Source organism: Hemitrygon akajei, chromosome 5 (genome assembly GCF_048418815.1).
Source record: "Hemitrygon akajei chromosome 5, sHemAka1.3, whole genome shotgun sequence".
Classification (NCBI taxonomy): domain Eukaryota; kingdom Metazoa; phylum Chordata; class Chondrichthyes; order Myliobatiformes; family Dasyatidae; genus Hemitrygon; species Hemitrygon akajei.
In genome coordinates this window covers 105,750,629-105,764,825 of record NC_133128.1, presented here as the reverse complement: position 1 = coordinate 105,764,825, position 14,197 = coordinate 105,750,629, and positions in this window count along the sequence as shown.

The window sequence follows — 14,197 nt, the reverse complement described above, 5'->3', positions numbered from 1 at the left end:
CCAATCGACTCACCCTAACGAGAATGATTTCCACATGTAGGAGAGCCAAATGACTCACTCTGAAGAGAATGTTTTTCACATGTAGGAGGGCCAATTGACTGACCCTAAAGAGGATGTTTTCCACATGTAGGAGGACCAATCGACTCATCCTAAAGAACCTGTTCTCTGCATGTAAGACCTCGAATCAACTCACTCTAAAGAGAATGTTTTCTGAATGTAGGAGTGGCAATTGACTCAATCTAAAGAGAATGTTATCTGCATATAGGATGGCCAATTAATTCACCCTAAAGAATGCTTTCCTCATGTAGGAGGGCCAATTGACTGACCCTAAAGAGAATGCTTTCCACATGTAGGAGCGCCAATCGACTCACTCTAAAGAGAATGTTTTCCGAATGTAGGAGGGCCAATTGACTCACTCCAAAGAGCATGTTCTCTGCATGTAAGACGGCCAATCAACACACCCTAAAGAGCATGTTCTCCGCATATAGGAGCATCCATCTACTCACTCTAATGAGAATGTTTTCCACATGTAGGAGGGCCAATCGACTCACACTAAAGAACATGTTCTCTGCATGTAAGATGGCCAATCGGCTCACACTAAAGAGCATGTTTTCACATGTAGGAGGGCCAATCGACTCACTCTAAAGAGAATATGCTCCCCATGTAGAAGGGCCAATTAACTCACTCTGAAGAGAATGTTTTCCGAATGTAGGAGGGCCAATTGACTCACTCTAAAGAGAATGTTTTCTGAATGTAGGAGGGCCAATTGACTCACTCTAAAGAGAATGTTTTCCACATGTAGGAGGATCAATCGACTAAATCGAAAGAGACTGTTTTTCAAATGTAGGAGGGCCACATGACTCACTGTAATGATAATTTATTCCACATGTAGGAGGGCCAATTGACTGACTCTGATGAGAATGTTTTCCACATGTCGGAGGGCGAATCTACTCATCCTAAAGAGAATATTCTCCACATGTAGGAGGGCCAATCGACTCACCCTAAAGAGCATGTTCTCCGCATGTAGGAGCGCCCATCTACTCACTCTAATGAGAATGTTGTCCACATGTCGGAGAGCCAAATGACTCACTCTGAAGAGAATGTTTTTCACATGTCGGAGGGCCAATCGAATCACTCTAAAAGGAAAGTTTTCTACATGTAGGAGGATCAATCGACTCCATCTAAAAAAGATTTTCTCCACATGTAGTAGGGCCAATCGACTCATCCTAAAGAGCATGTTCTCTGCATGTAATACCTCGAATCGTCTCAATCTAAAGAGAATGTTATCTGCATGTAGGATGGCCAATCAATTCACCCTAAAGAATGCTTTCCTCATGTAGGAGGGCCAATTGACTCACCATAAAGAGAATGGTTTCCACATGTAGGAACGCCAATCGACTCACCCTAAAGTGAAAGTTTTCTGCCTGTAGGAGGGCCAATTTACTCACTCAAAAGACAATGTTTACTGAATGTAGGAGGGCCAATCGACTCACTCTAAAGAGAATGTTTTCCAGATTAAGGAGGGCCAATCGACTCATCCTAAAGAGAATGTTTTCTGCATGTAGGAGTGCCAATTGACTCACTCTAAAGAGAATATTCTCCACATGTAGAAGGGCCAATCGACTCACTCTAAAAGGAAAGTTTTCTACATGTAGGAGGGTCAATCGACTCACTCTAAAGAGAATGTTTTCCACGTGTAGGAGGAGCAATCGACTCAATCGAAAGAGACTGTTTTGCAGATGTAGGAGGGCCACATTTCTCACTCTAATGAGAATGTATTCCACATGTAGGAGGGCCAATTGACTGACTCTGATGAGAATGTATTCCACATGTCGGAGGGCCAATTGACTCACCCTAAAAGCATGTTCTCTGCATGTAAGACATCGAATTGACTCACTCTAAAGAGAATGTTTTCTGAATGTAGGAGTAGCAATTGACTCAATCTAAGGAGAATGTAATCTGCATGTAGGAGCACCCATCTACTCACTCTAATGAGAATGTTTTCCACATGTGGGAGGGCCAATTGACTCACTCCAAAGAGAATGTTTTCCACATGTAGGAGGGCCGATCACTAAAGAGAATGTTTTTCACATGTAGGAGAGCCAAATGACTCACTCTAAAGTGACTGCTTTCCACATATAGGAGGGCCAATCGAATCACACTAAAGAGCATGTTCTCTGCATGTAGGAGGCCCAATCAACTCACTCTAAAGAGAATGTTTTCCACATGTAGGAAGGCCAATAGACTCACTCTAAAGAGAATGTTTTCCTCATGTTTAAGGGCCGATTGACTCACTCTAAAGAGAATGTTTTCTGAATGTTGGAGGGCCAATTGACACACTCCAAAGAGCATGTTCTCTGCATGTAAGACGGCCAATCGACTCGCACGAAAGAGCATGTTCTCCACCTGTAGGAGGCCCAATCAACTCACTCTAAAGAGAATGTTTTCCACATGTAGGAAGGCCAATAGACTCACTCTAAAGAGAATGTTTTCCTCATGTTTAAGGGCCGATCGACTCACTCTAAAGTGAATGTTTTCTGAATGTTGGAGGGCCGATTGACTCACTCTAAAGGGAATGTTTTCTGAATGTAGGAGGGCCAATTGACTCACTCTAAAGAGAATGTTTTCTGAATTTTGGAGGGCCAATTGACACACTCCAAAGAGCATGTTCTCTGCATGTAAGACGGCCAATCGACTCACCCTAAAGAGTATTTTTCTGCATGTAAGACCTCTAATCGACTCACCCTAAAGAGCATGTTCTCTGCATGTAAGACATCGAATTGACTCACTCTAAAGAGAATGTTTTCTGAATGTAGGAGTGGCAATTGACTCAATCTAAGGAGAATGTAATCTGCATGTAGGAGCACCCATCTACTCACTCTAATGAGAATGTTTTCCACATGTGGGAGGGCCAATTGACTCACTCCAAAGAGAATGTTTTCCACATGTAGGAGGGCCGATCACTAAAGAGAATGTTTTTCACATGTAGGAGAGCCAAATGACTCACTCTAAAGTGACTGCTTTCCACATATAGGAGGGCCAATCGACTCACACTAAAGAGCATGTTCTCCACCTGTAGGAGGGCCAATCGACTCACTCTAAAGAGACTGTTTTCCACATGCAGGAGGGCCAATTTACTCACTCTAAAGACAATGTTTTCTGAATGTAGGAGGGCCAATCGAATCACTCTAAAGAGAATGTTTTCCAAATTAAGGAGGGCCAATCGACTCACCCTAAAGAGAATGTTTTCTGCATGTAGGAGGGCCTATTGACTCACTCTAAAGAGAATGTTTTCTGAATGTAGGAGGGCCAATTGACTCACTCCAAAGAGAATGTTTTCTGAATGTAGGTGGGCCAATTGACTCACTCTAAAGAGAATATTCTCCACATGTAGGAGGGCCAATCGACTTACTCTAAAGAGAATGTTTTCTGAATGTTGGAGGGCCCATTGAGACACTCCAAAGAGCATGTTCTCAGCATGTAAGACGGCCAATCGACTCACCCTAAAGAGTACGTTTCTGCATGTAAGACCTCTAATCGACTCACCCTAAAGAGCATGTTCTCCGCATGGAGGAGCGCCCTTCTACTCACTCTAACGAGAATGATTTCCACATGTAGGAGAGCCAAATGACTCACTCTGAAGAGAATGTTTTTCACATGTAGGAGGGCCAATTGACTGACCCTAAAGAGCATGTTTTCCACATGTAGGAGGACCAATAGACTCATCCTAAAGAACCTGTTCTCTGCATGTAAGACCTCGAATCAACTCACTCTAAAGAGAATGTTTTCTGAATGTAGGAGTGGCAATTGACTCAATCTAAAGAGAATGTTATCTGCATATAGGATGGCCAATTAATTCACCCTAAAGAATGCTTTCCTCATGTAGGAGGGCCAATTGACTGACCCTAAAGAGAATGCTTTCCACATGTAGGAGCGCCAATCGACTCACTCTAAAGAGAATGTTTTCCGAATGTAGGAGGGCCAATTGACTCACTCCAAAGAGCATGTTCTCTGCATGTAAGACGGCCAATCGACACACCCTAAAGAGCATGTTCTCCGCATATAGGAGCATCCATCTACTCACTCTAATGAGAATGTTTTCCACATGTAGGAGGGCCAATCGACTCACACTAAAGAGCCTGTTCTCTGCATGTAAGATGGCCAATCGACTCACACTAAAGAGCATGTTCTCCACATGTAGGAGGGCCAATCGACTCACTCTAAAGAGAATGTTTTCCTCATGTAGGAGGGCCGATCCCTAAAGAGAATGTTTTTCACATGTAGGAGAGCCAAATGACTCACTCTAAAGTGAATGTTTTCAACATATAGGAGGGCCAATCGACTCACACTAAAGAGCATGTTCTCTGCATGTAGGACCGCCAATCGACTCGCACTAAAGAGCATGTTCTCCACCTGTAGGAGGGCCAATCGACTCACTCTAAAGAGAAAGTTTTCCCAATGTAGGAGGGCCAATAGGCTCACTCTAAAGAGAAAGTTTTCCTCATGTTTAAGGGCCGATCGTCTCACTCTAAAGAGAATGTTTTCTGAATGTAGGAGGGCCAATTGACTCACCCTAACGAAAAAGTTTTCCACATGTAGGAGAGCCAGATGACTCACTCTGAAGAGAATGCTTTTCCCATGTCGGAGGGCCAATCGATTCACTGTAAAAGGGTCGTTTTCTACATGTAGGAGGGTCAATTGACTCACTCTAAGGAGAATATTCTCCACATGTAAAAGTGCCAATAGATTCACTCTAAAGAGAATGTTTTCCACATGCAGGAGCGCCAATCGACTCACCCTAAACTGAAAGCTTTCTGCATGTAGGAGGGCCAATTTACTCACTCTAAAAACAATGTTTTCTGAATGTAGGAGGGCCAATTGACTCACTCTAAAGAGAATGTTTTCTGAATGTAGGAGGTCCAATTGACTCACTCTAAAGAGAATGTTTTCCACATGTAGGAGGATCAATCGACTCAATCGAAAGAGACTGTTTTCCAAATGTAGGAGGGCCACATGACTCACACTAATGAGAATTTATTCCACATGTAGGAGGGCCAATTGACTGACTCTGATGAGAATGTTTTCCACATGTCGGAGGGCCAATCGACTCACCCTAAAGAGCATGTTCTCTGCATGTAAGACATCAAATCGACTCACTCTAAAGAGAATGTTTTCTGAATGTAGGAGTGGCAATTGACTCAATCTAAAGAGAATGTTATCAGCATGTAAGACGGCTAATCGACTCACCCTAAAGAGTATGTTTCTGCATGTAAGACGGCCAATCGACTCACCCTAAAGAGGATGCTCTCCGCATGTAGGAGCGCCCATCTACTCAATCTAATGAGAATGTTTTCCACATGTAGGAGGGCCAATCAACTCACCCTAACGAAAATGTTTTCCACATGTAGGAGAGCCAAATGACTCACTCTGAAGAGAATGTTTTTCAGATGTAGGAGGGCCAATCAAATCACTCTAAAAGGAAAGCTTTCTACATGTAGGAGGGTCAATCGACTCATCCTAAAGAGCATGTTCTCTGCATGAAATACCTCGAATTGTCTCACTCTAAAGAGAATGTTTTCTGAATGTAGGAGTGGCAATTGACTCAATCTAAAGAGAATGTTATCTGCATGTAGGATGGCCAATCAATTCACCCTAAAGAATGCTTTCCTCATCTAGGAGGGCTAATTGACTCACCCAAAAGAGAATGGTTTCCACATGTCGGAGGGCCAATTGACTCACCCTAAAAGCATGTTCTCTGCATGTAAGACCTCGAATCGACTCACTCTAAAGAGAATGTTTTCTGAATGTAGGAGTGGCAATTGACTCAATCTAAAGAGAATGTAATCTGCATGTAGGAGGGCCAATCGACTCACTCTAAAGAGAATATTTTCTGAATGTTGGAGGGCCAATTGACTCACTCCAAAGAGCATGTTCTCTGCATGTAAGACGGCCAATCGACACACCCTAAAGAGCATGTTCTCCGCATGTAGGAGCACCCATCTACTCACTGTAATGAGAATGTTTTCCACATGTAGGAGGGCCAATTGACTAACTCTAAAGAGAATGTTTTCCACATGTAGGAGGGCCGATCCCTAAAGAGAATGTTTTTCACATGTAGGAGAGCCAAATGACTCACTCTAAAGAGACTGTTTTCCACATATAGGAGGGCCAATCGACTCACACTAAAGAGCATGTTTTCTGCATGTAAGATGGCCAATCGACTCACACTAAAGAGCATGTTCTCCACATGTAGGAGGGCCAATCGACTCACTCTAAAGCGAATGTTTTCCACATGTAGGAGGGCCGATCCCTAAAGAGACTGATTTTCACATGTAGGAGAGCCAAATGACTCACACTAAAGAACATGTTCTCTGCATGTAAGATGGCCAATCGACTCACACTAAAGAGCATGTACTCCACATGTAGGAGGGCCAATCGACTCACTCTAAAGAGAATGTTTTCCACATGTAGGAGGGCCGATCCCTAAAGAGACTGTTTTTCACATGTAGGAGAGCCAAATGACTCACACTAAAGAACATGTTCTCTGCATGTAAGATGGCCAATCGCCTCACACTAAAGAGCATGTTTTCACATGTAGGAGGGCCAATCGACTCACTCTAAAGAGAATGTTTTCCACATGTTGGAGGACCTATCCCTAAAGAAAATGTTTTTCACATGTAGGAGAGCCAAATGACTCACTCTAATGAGACTGTTTTCCACATGTCGGAGGGCCAATCGACTCACTCTAAAGAGAAAGTTTTCCCAATGTAGGAGGGCCAATAGACTCACTCTAAAGTGAATGTTTTCCTCATGTTTAAGGGCCAATCGACTCACTCTAAAGAGAATGTTTTCTGAATGTTGGAATGCCAATTTTCACACTGCAAAGAGCATGTTCTCTGCATGTAGGAGGGCCAATCGACTCACTCTAAAGAGAATATTTTCCTCGTTTTGAAGGGCCAATCGACTCACTCTAAAGAGAATGTTTTCTGAATGTTGGAGGGCCAATTGACTCACTCCAAAGAGCATGTTCTCTGCATGTACGACGGCCAATCGACACACCCTAAAGAACATGTTCTCCGCATGTAGGAGCACCCATCTACTCACTGTAATGAGAATGTTTTCCACATGTAGGAGGGCCAATTGACTAACTCTAAAGAAAATGATTTCCACATGTAGGAGGGCCGATCCCTAAAGAGAATGTTTTTCATATGTAGGAGAGCCAAATGACTCACTCTAAACTGACTGTTTTCCACATATAGGAGGGCCAATCGACTCACACTAAAGAGCATGTTCTCTGCATGCAAGACGGCCAATCGACTCGCACTAAAGAGCATGTTCTCCACCTGTAGGAGGGCCAATAGACTCACTCTAAAGAGAATGTTTTCCTCATGTTTAAGGGCCGATCGACTCACTCTAAAGAGAATGTTTTCTGAATGTTGGAGGGCCGATTGACTCACTCTAAAGGGAATGTTTTCTAAATGTAGGAGGGCCAATTGACTCACTCTAAAGAGAATATTCTCCACATGTAGGAGGGCCAATCGACTCACTCTAAAGAGAATGTTTTCTGAATTTTGGAGGGCCAATTGACACACTCCAAAGAGCATGTTCTCTGCATGTAAGACGGCCAATCGACTCACCCTAAAGAGTATTTTTCTGCATGTAAGACCTCTAATCGACTCACCCTAAAGAGCATGTTCTCTGCATGTAGGAGCGCCCATCTACTCACTCTAATGAGAATGTTTTCCGCATGTAGGAGGGCCAATTGACTCACCCTAACGAAAATGTTTTCCACATGTAGGAGAGCCAGATGACTCACTCTGATGAGAATGTTTTCCCATGTCGGAGGGCCAATCGATTCACTGTAAAAGGGTCGTTTTCTACATGTAGGAGGGTCAATTGACTCACTCTAAAGAGAATATTCTCCACATGTAAAAGGGCCAATAGATTCACTCTAAAGAGAATGTTTTCCAGATGCAGGAGCGCCAATCGACTCACCCTAAAGACAATGTTTTCTGAATGTAGGAGGGCCAATTGACTCACTCTAAAGAGAATGTTTTCTGAATGTAGGAGGGCCAATTGACTCACTCTAAAGAGAATGTTTTCCACATGTAGGAGGATCAATCGACTCAATCGAAAGAGACTGTTTTCCAAATGTAGGAGGGCCACATCACTCACACTAATGAGAATTTATTCCACATGTAGGAGGGCCAATTGACTGACTCTGATGAGAATGTTTTCCACATTTCGGAGGGCCAATCGACTCACCCTAAAGAGCATGTTCTCTGCATGTAAGACATCAAATCGACTCACTCTAAAGAGAATGTTTTCTGAATGTAGGAGTGGCAATTGACTCATTCTAAAGAGAATGTTATCCGCATGTAAGACGGCCAATCGACTCACCCTAAAGAGTATGTTTCTGCATGTAAGACGGCCAATCGACTCACCCTAAAGAGCATGCTCTCCGCATGTAGGAGCGCCCATCTACTCAATCTAATGAGAATGTTTTCCACATGTAGGAGGGCCAATCGACTCACCCTAACGAAAATGTTTTCCACATGTAGGAGAGCCAAATGACTCACTCTAAAGAGAATGTTTTTCACATGTAGGAGGGCCAATTGAATCACACTAAAAGGAAAGTTTTCTACATGTAGGAGGGTCAATCGACTCATCCTAAAGAGCATGTTTTCTGCATGAAATACCTCGAATTGTCTCACTCTAAAGAGAATGTTTCCTGAATGTAGGAGTGGCAATTGACTCAATCTAAAGAGAATGTTACCTGCATGTAGGATGGCCAATCAATTCACCCTAAAGAATGCTTTCCTCATCTAGGAGGGATAATTGACTCACCCTAAAGAGAATGGTTTCCACATGTCGGAGGGCCAATTGACTCACCCTAAAAGCATGTTCTCTGCATGTAAGACCTCGAATCGACTCACTCTAAAGAGAATGTTTTCTGAATGTAGGAGTGGCAATTGACTCAATCTAAAGAGAATGTAATCTGCATGTAGGAGGGCCAATCGACTCACTCTAAAGAGAATATTTTCCTCGTGTTGAAGGGCCAATCGACTCACTCTAAAGAGAATGTTTTCTGAATGTTGGAGGGCCAATTGACTCACTCTAAAGTGAATGTTTTCAACATATAGGAGGGCCAATTGACTCACTCCAAAGAGCATGTTCTCTGCATGTAAGACGGCCAATCGACACACCCTAAAGAGCATGTTCTCCGCATGTAGGAGCACCCATCTACTCACTGTAATGAGAATGTTTTTCACATGTAGGAGAGCCAAATGACTCACTCTAAAGTGAATGTTTTCAACATATAGGAGGGCCAATCGACTCACACTAAAGAGCATGTTCTCTGCATGTAGGACCGACAATCGACTCGCACTAAAGAGCACGTTCTCTACCTGTAGGAGGGCCAATCGACTCACTCTAAAGAGAAAGTTTTCCCAATGTAGGAGGGCCAATAGACTCACTCTAAAGAGAAAGTTTTCCTCATGTTTAAGGGCCGATTGTCTCACTCTAAAGAGAATGTTTTCTGAATGTAGGAGGGCCAATTGACTCACCCTAACGAAAAAGTTTTCCACATGTAGGAGAGCCAGATGACTCACTCTGAAGAGAATGTTTTTCCCATGTCGGAGGGCCAATCGATTCACTGTAAAAGGGTCGTTTTCTACATGTAGGAGGGTCAATTGACTCACTCTAAGGAGAATATTCTCCACATGTAAAAGTGCCAATAGATTCACTCTAAAGAGAATGTTTTCCACATGCAGGAGCGCCAATCGACTCACCCTAAAGTGAAAGCTTTCTGCATGTAGGAGGGCCAATTTACTCACTCTAAAGACAATGTTTTCTGAATGTAGGAGGGCCAATTGACTCACTCTAAAGAGAATGTTTTCTGAATGTAGGAGGTCCAATTGACTCACTCTAAAGAGAATGTTTTCCACATGTAGGAGGATCAATCGACTCAATCGAAAGAGACTGTTTTCCAAATGTAGGAGGGCCACATGACTCACACTACTGAGAATTTATTCCACATGTAGGAGGGCCAATTGACTGACTCTGATGAGAATGTTTTCCACATGTCGGAGGGCCAATCGACTCACCCTAAAGAGCATGTTCTCTGCATGTAAGACATCAAATCGACTCACTCTAAAGAGAATGTTTTCTGAATGTAGGAGTGGCAATTGACTCAATCTAAAGAGAATGTTATCAGCATGTAAGACGGCTAATCGACTCACCCTAAAGAGTATGTTTCTGCATGTAAGACGGCCAATCGACTCACACTAAAGAGGATGCTCTCCGCATGTAGGAGCGCCAATCTACTCAATCTAATGAGAATGTTTTCCACATGAAGGAGGGCCAATCGACTCACCCTAACGAAAATGTTTTCCACATGTAGGAGAGACAAATGACTCACTCTGAAGAGAATGTTTTTCAGATGTAGGAGGGCCAATCAAATCACTCTAAAAGGAAAGCTTTCTACATGTAGGAGGGTCAATCGACTCATCCTAAAGAGCATGTTCTCTGCATGAAATACCTCGAATTGTCTCACTCTAAAGAGAATGTTTTCTGAATGTAGGAGTGGCAATTGACTCAATCTAAAGAGAATGTTATCTGCATGTAGGATGGCCAATCAATTCACCCTAAAGAATGCTTTCCTCATCTAGGAGGGATAATTGACTCACCCAAAAGAGAATGGTTTCCACATGTCGGAGGGCCAATTGACTCACCCTAAAAGCATGTTCTCTGCATGTAAGACCTCGAATCGACTCACTCTAAAGAGAATGTTTTCTGAATGTAGGAGTGGCAATTGACTCAATCTAAAGAGAATGTAATCTGCATGTAGGAGGGCCAATCGACTCACTCTAAAGAGAATATTTTCTGAATGTTGGAGGGCCAATTGACTCACTCCAAAGAGCATGTTCTCTGCATGTAAGACGGCCAATCGACACACCCTAAAGAGCATGTTCTCCGCATGTAGGAGCACCCATCTACTCACTGTAATGAGAATGTTTTCCACATGTAGGAGGGCCAATTGACTAACTCTAAAGAGAATGTTTTCCACATGTAGGAGGGCCGATCCCTAAAGAGAATGTTTTTCACATGTAGGAGAGCCAAATGACTCACTCTAAAGAGACTGTTTTCCACATATAGGAGGGCCAATCGACTCACACTAAAGAGCATGTTTTCTGCATGTAAGATGGCCAATCGACTCACACTAAAGAGCATGTTCTCCACATGTAGGAGGGCCAATCGACTCACTCTAAAGAGAATGTTTTCCACATGTAGGAGGGCCGATCCCTAAAGAGACTGATTTTCACATGTAGGAGAGCCAAATGACTCACACTAAAGAACATGTTCTCTGCATGTAAGATGGCCAATCGACTCACACTAAAGAGCATGTACTCCACATGTAGGAGGGCCAATCGACTCACTCTAAAGAGAATGTTTTCCACATGTAGGAGGGCCGATCCCTAAAGAGACTGTTTTTCACATGTAGGAGAGCCAAATGACTCACACTAAAGAACATGTTCTCTGCATGTAAGATGGCCAATCGGCTCACACTAAAGAGCATGTTTTCACATGTAGGAGGGCCAATCGACTCACTCTAAAGAGAATATTTTCCTCGTGTTGAAGGGCCAATCGACTCACTCTAAAAGCATGTTCTCTGCATGTAAGACCTCGAATCGACTCACTCTAAAGAGAATGTTTTCTGAATGTAGGAGTGGCAATTGACTCAATCTAAAGAGAATGTAATCTGCATGTAGGAGGGCCAATCGACTCACTCTAAAGAGAATATTTTCCTCGTGTTGAAGGGCCAATCGACTCACTCTAAAGAGAATGTTTTCTGAATGTTGGAGGGCCAATTGACTCACTCCAAAGAGCATGTTCTCTGCATGTAAGACGGCCAATCGACACACCCTAAAGAGCATGTTCTCCGCATGTAGGAGCACCCATCTACTCACTGTAATGAGAATGTTTTCCACATGTAGGAGGACCAATTGACTAACTCTAAAGAGAATGTTTTCCACATGTAGGAGGGCCGATCCCTAAAGAGAATGTTTTTCACATGTAGGAGAGCCAAATGACTCACTCTAAAGAGACTGTTTTCCACATAAAGGAGGGCCAATCGACTCACACTAAAGAGCCTGTTTTCTGCATGCAAGACGCCCAATCGACTCGCACTAAAGAGCATGTTCTCCACCTGTAGGAGGGCCAATCGACTCACTCTAAAGAGAAAGTTTTCCCAATGTAGGAGGGCCAATAGACTCACTCTAAAGAGAATGTTTTCCTCATGTTTAAGGGCCGATCTACTCACTCTAAAGTGAATGTTTTCTGAATGTTGGAGGGCCGATTGACTCACTCTAAAGGGAATGTTTACTGAATGTAGGAGGGCCAATTGACTCACTCTAAAGAGAATATTCTCCACATGTAGGAGGGCCAATTGACTCACTCTAAAGAGAATGTTTTCTGAATTTTGGAGGGCCAATTGACACACTCCAAAGAGCATGTTCTCTGCATGTAAGACGGCCAATCGACTCAACCTAAAGAGTATTTTTCTGCATGTAAGACCTCTAATCGACTCACCCTAAAGAGCATGTTCTGCGCATGTAGGAGCGCCCATCTACTCACTCTAAAGAGAATATTCTCCACATGTAGGAGGGCCAATTGACTCACCCTAACGAAAAAGTTTTCCACATGTAGGAGAGCCAGATGACTCACTCTGAAGAGAATGTTTTTCCCATGTCGGAGGGCCAATCGATTCCCTGTAAAAGGGTCGTTTTCTACATGTAGGAGGGTCAATTGACTCACTCTAAAGAGAATATTCTCCACATGTAAAAGGGCCAATAGATTCACACTAAAGTGAATGTTTTCCACATGCAGGAGCGCCAATCGACTCACCCTAAAGTGAAAGCTTTCTGCATGTAGGAGGGCCAATTTACTCACTCTAAAGACAAAGTTTTCTGAATGTAGGAGGGCCAATTGACTCACTCTAAAGAGAATGTTTTCTGAATGAAGGAGGGCCAATTGACTCACTCTGAAGAGAATGTTTTCCACATGTAGGAGGGCCAATTGACTAACTCTAAAGAGAATGTTTTCCACATGTAGGAGGGCCGATCCTTAAAGAGAATTTTTTTTCACATGTAGGAGAGCCAAATGACTCACTCTAAAGAGACTGTTTTCCACATATAGGAGGGCCAATCGATTCACACTAAAGAGCCTGTTTTCTGCATGTAAGATGGCCAATCGACTCACACTAAAGAGCATGTTCTCCACATGTAGGAGGGCCAATCGACTCACTCTAAAGAGAATGTTTTCCACATGTAGGAGGGCCTATCCCTAAAGAGAATGCTTTTCACATGTAGGAGAGCCAAATAACTCACTCTAAAGTGACTGTTTTCCACATATAGGAGGGCCAATCGACTCACACTAAAGAGCATGTTCTCTGCATGCAAGACGCCCAATCGACTCGCACTAAAGAGCATGTTCTCCACATGTAGGAGGGCCAATCGACTCACTCTGAAGAGAATGTTTTCCACATGTAGGAGGGCCTATCCCTAACGAGAATGTTTTCCACATGTAGGAGAGCCAGATGACTCACTCTGAAGAGAATGTTTTTCCGATGTCGGAGGGCCAATCGATTCACTGTAAAAGAGTCGTTTTCTACATGTAGTAGGGTCAATTGACTCACTCTAAAGAGAATATTCTTCACATCTAAAAGGGCCAATAGATTCACTCTAAAGGGAAAGTTTTCCACATGCAGGAGCGCCAATCGACTCACCCTAAAGTGAAAGCTTTCTGCATGTAGGAGGGCCAATTTACTCACTCTAAAGACAATGTTTTCTGAATGTAGGAGGGCCAATTGACTCACTCTAAAGAGAATGTTTTCCACATGTCGGAGGGCCAATCGACTCACCCTAAAGAGCATGTTCTCTGCATGTAAGACATCAAATCGACTCACTCTAAAGAGAATGTTTTCTGAATGTAGGAGTGGCAATTGACTCAATCTAAAGAGAATGTTATCCGCATGTAAGACGGCCAATCGACTCACCCTAAAGAGTATGTTTCTGCATGTAAGACGGCCAATCGACTCACCCTAACGAAAATGTTTTCCACATGTAGGAGAGCCACATGTAAAAGGGCCAATAGATTCACTCTAAAGAGAATGTATTCCACATGCAGGAGCGCCAAT